The sequence below is a fragment of the Tupaia chinensis genome, unplaced genomic scaffold (assembly GCF_000334495.1).
Source record: "Tupaia chinensis unplaced genomic scaffold, TupChi_1.0 Scaffold141474_1, whole genome shotgun sequence".
Classification (NCBI taxonomy): domain Eukaryota; kingdom Metazoa; phylum Chordata; class Mammalia; order Scandentia; family Tupaiidae; genus Tupaia; species Tupaia belangeri.
The window spans coordinates 246,320-250,598 of NW_006201336.1; the positions used below are offsets into that span (position 1 = coordinate 246,320).

Sequence of the window (4,279 nt, forward strand, 5' to 3'; positions counted from 1 at the left end):
TAAAAAATAATAAAAATAACAATAACAATACAAAATAATAAAAAATAAATTTTAGTTAAATAATTCTAAAAAAACCGAGGCATTGTATGTCCCCACTCAATATATACTGAATGTCTACACTTTTTTGGCAGAAATTGAAAAATTAGAAGGTAAAAAGTCATGGAGAACAATTGTGATACTAGAGACAGTGTGGTGTGAACTGAGGGAGGGTGAAAAAGAGGGTATCAAGGGGAAAAAGAAAGAAGCAAAATATTTAAGGGACACAAAATGGAAAATATCTGTTGATGATAACATGTATGATAATGTCTTTAACTGGACTAATATGCAATGTATTCATGCTGGGAAAATCCATTTTGCATGCTGTAATGATGTAGAGCAATTGAATGTATAAAAAATAAAATATATAAGAAAAAAAGGAAAAGAAAAAAATGACTTGTGCTCAGACTCATTTTCATGGTTTTGTAGGGCTTCAATTTTATCCAGGCCTCCACATTCTTCGATCATTACAGGAAGTTTCTCAGTTTCTCCTAGCTTCTCAGCAGCCTGAAAAATATTTGAAATGACATCCAAAATAACCAGAATAATTTTGGTATCTTTCGCAGTTAAGAGGTTCATCAGTGGTTCTATGATGCCACAGTGGAGGAGATATACAATCTGCTCCACTGTTCCACCGCTTGTGTAGTTGGTAACAGCTCACACAGCCTCCTTCTGCATCTTAAAGTCAGCCTTGGAGAGCATGCCGACAAGGAACGAGACTAACCGGTGATTCACAACCTGTTGGATCTGGTCCTGCTGACCGGTGGTGATGTTGGACATTGTCCATGTAGCTTCCTTCTGAATATTTGTTTTGGAGTTGGTTAGAAGGCTGGGGAAGATGGCGAGTGCTCCAGCAACTATCACAACCTGGGTCTGTTCATCTGTCCCAGTGACAATATTGCCTATGGCTCTTAGGGCAGGAGTCACAATGAGCAATCCAGTAGCTCCAAGAAGCTTCACAAGTTAGGGAGCAACTCCTGTTTTCACAACCATTTCAGTCCATTCGTTTGGACCATTGGTAAGGTAGGAAATAGCCCAACAGGTATCTGCTAATACTTCGGGATCATTGTGATGCAGAGGATGAACTAAAGTAAGAAGAATCTGCTCAACAGCATCTAGTGGGGGTGCAGGATTCTTGTGGCAGAGGTTTGAAAGTGTCCAAGTAAGGTTACATAAGTAACCGCATGCTAACAATAACATATCAGAAACTGCAAGGAGAGCCAACAGTGAGTCAACTGCTCCATACTTGATAACCAGGTCCCAGAAAACTGAATCATCCTCTACGGTGTTTCCTAGAACCTACACAGCTTGTTCACTGATGTGCACATTGGAAGAGGCCAACAGAGAAATGAACACTGAGATAGCGCCTCTGCCCACCACAGTTTGGATCTGTTCTGACGTCCCAGAAGCAATGTTAGTCAGTGCCTATGCAGATTCCAGCTGGATGGGACTACAATCATTTCTGCCCAAGAAGGATACAAATTTTGGAATCAACCCAACCTGGATGATGTTGTCTATGCGGGGCTGTTTTTCCCTAGAAAACAGCTTCTTAGCAGCTTGAGTATCCTGGAGCTGGCTTTCCAAATTGTTGCCAATAATGCCTTTGACAATGTCATCAACAAACCAATTTACAGTGCCCTGTTTGTTCCGGTTTTCCTTCAGTGGAGAAGTAGCATCAGGAAATGAGCATACATTTCTTCTTTTCAGCATCTGGTCATCCTTCTTAGCTTTCCTCAGTTCCACATTAACTTCTATTCTTCACCGCTTCATTTCTGTACTGTCTTTTCCCTTGTTCTTGAATCTGTTAAGACGGGCAGCTGTTGAATTTGCGTTCTCATTGGTGGACATGGTTATGAGATGAAAGGAGAAAGCTGCACAGATGGCTTAGGCTCCCACAAGAAGCGGTGTGGGACTCACAGGCTGGGGATCCGCTGCCCTAGAAACGTCCGCCACAGCTCAGCCTTAAGATGGTGTGCCAGAATTATAATTTTTCTTTAAATATGACTCTCAAAGTTGCCTCAGTTTCCCTGCAAGTAAAATAAAGTTGAGGATTGAGTTCCTCAGGGAAGCTGACTCGGAGCCAGAGCTTAGTGTGCAGGAAGTTTATTGGGGGTGCTCTCTGAGCACCTGTGAGGCAAGGGGGAAAAGGCAGAATTGGGCAGAGGGAGAAGCTGAATTGTGATAATGTTGTAACATAGGCTCCAGGTGTCCCATAGAAAACTCTGAAACTGGGATGGCCCTCCCGAATCAGAATTAGGGGGTCAGGTTTTTAATCCCCAGTATAAAGCTGTCATTGAAAATAAGCAGCATTGGGATACAAGGTTGAGCAAGACAGCTCTCTTTGCTCAGTGGACATTCCTACAGAACTGTCTTCAGGAAGCACTTCAAATAGTGAAGATAATATGTCTTTTAGTCCTCAAGGGGGATTTCGATACTGCATCACAGCATCTACCACAGAAAGACTAGACTCAGATCTGTGAGATCCTGTCCAGATCTCACATTTTATAATCCATGGTGACTATAGAGAGCTGGTAATGTCATTGCCACCTCCTCTGTCAACCAGACATCTAATTACAGTGAGTGCCCCTGGGACAGTGCTGCTCTGGAACACCATTTTCTACATGGCTACCTGCTGCTCATAATACCCCAAAGACCTCGATTGATCATGCTCAGTTAATCTCTCATCCTGCTTGAAGTGTCCACTTGCACCTGTGGACTCTATGGGGTCTCCCAGCCCAGAGAAATTCAGAGTAGATATACGTGCTTTGAGTTCCATCGCAGGCTTTTGCAGATATAATCTGGGTGCAGTTACACCCTAAATAATCTTGAAAAGCAAGACTTTGTGACTCTTTTAGATAGGTGAACCTGGTCCTCATATTGCTTATTAAGAGCATCCTAATTCTTTATTTTAACATCTTTTTTAGTTTGCTACAGGGCATGTGTGCTCACCAGAGAGAGAGAGAGAAAGAGAGAGAGAGAGAGGAAGTGAGAAATCACCTCCAAGGAGGGATGTCCATGCCACGATCCCTTCTCCACTTTCCCCTTGGGATTTTGTGCAAGCATACACACACCTAGTGTGTCTTTTTAAGCCATAAGTGTATCTTTTAAAATCATTGTGTCCAGGACACAAACTGTGCAGTCAGCTATGTGGGATCCAGCCATCTCAACCTCCATGCACACTAATTCATTTTTTTCTCATTTTAATTTTGAAATTTCACTTTTTAAGTTTAAATTTAATTGCTGTATATCTTTACAGTGTACAAAATGTTTTTTCTAGCATAAATACAGTATATATCAATCCAGTCAAAGAAATTACCACATACATTATCATCACCAGATAACTTTTCATTCATATGTCTGTTTATGTTTTTTCTGCGCCCCCTCCTCTCACCTCGTATTAACCCCTTCCTCCTATACTGTCTCTAGTATCTACAGCTGTCCTCCCTACTACTTTACCTTCCCATCATCCTAATTCTTTTTTTAAAGAATTATTTATGTAATCTTATTATCATCATTATTATTCAATTTGCTACAGGGCACGTTCATTCACCAGAGAGACAGAGAAAAAGAAAACAAGCAAGCTGCCAGGTATGGGACTCTAACCATTATCAGTCATGTGGGACCACCCTGCCAACTGCTGGCCACTATCATACTAATTCTTAAGGGAGTTGTAGACAAATTGTCACAGAATCACTGGCATTCACTAGTTCTAACTTTGTGCTGCCACCTAGTGGCCATTCTATTGATGTGCAAAATAGAATCCTGGAATTTGATTGAATATTCAAAATATATTTTTATTAAAAAAACTTTTTTATTTTAGAATTTTATTTTATTTTATTTATTATTATTATTCAATTTGACCAGAGAGGAGAGAGAAAGAGAGAGAGAGAGGGGGAGGTAAAGTGAGAAAGCAAGCCGTCAGGTCCGGAACTTGAACTGTGGCTGGTCATGTGGGAGTCCAGCATCTCAACCAACATGCACCTGCCTACCCTCAAGAAAAAGTATCTTTAACATGGACATTTCTCCCCCTTGGAAATAAAAAAAAATTCAAAATTTTGGCTTATATTGCTTGTTTGTGTAGAATTATTTCACTCAACTTTATTCATTTATTTTTTTTCTTGCTTTCTTTTTTTTTAAATTAATTTATTTATTAATTCACTTTACACCATCCCAACACACAAATGAATTTTCCATCCAAAATACACTGTGCATTGTCTCAATCAAGTACATCCACATATATGTT

At 40.2% G+C, this 4,279-nt stretch overlaps 1 pseudogene; it reads right to left on the bottom strand.

The window, feature by feature from the left end:
- Positions 1–1,884, bottom strand: part of LOC102502916 (importin subunit alpha-1 pseudogene) — a 58,305-nt pseudogene extending 56,421 nt beyond the window's left edge.
- Positions 1,885–4,279: the final 2,395 nt, after the last annotated feature.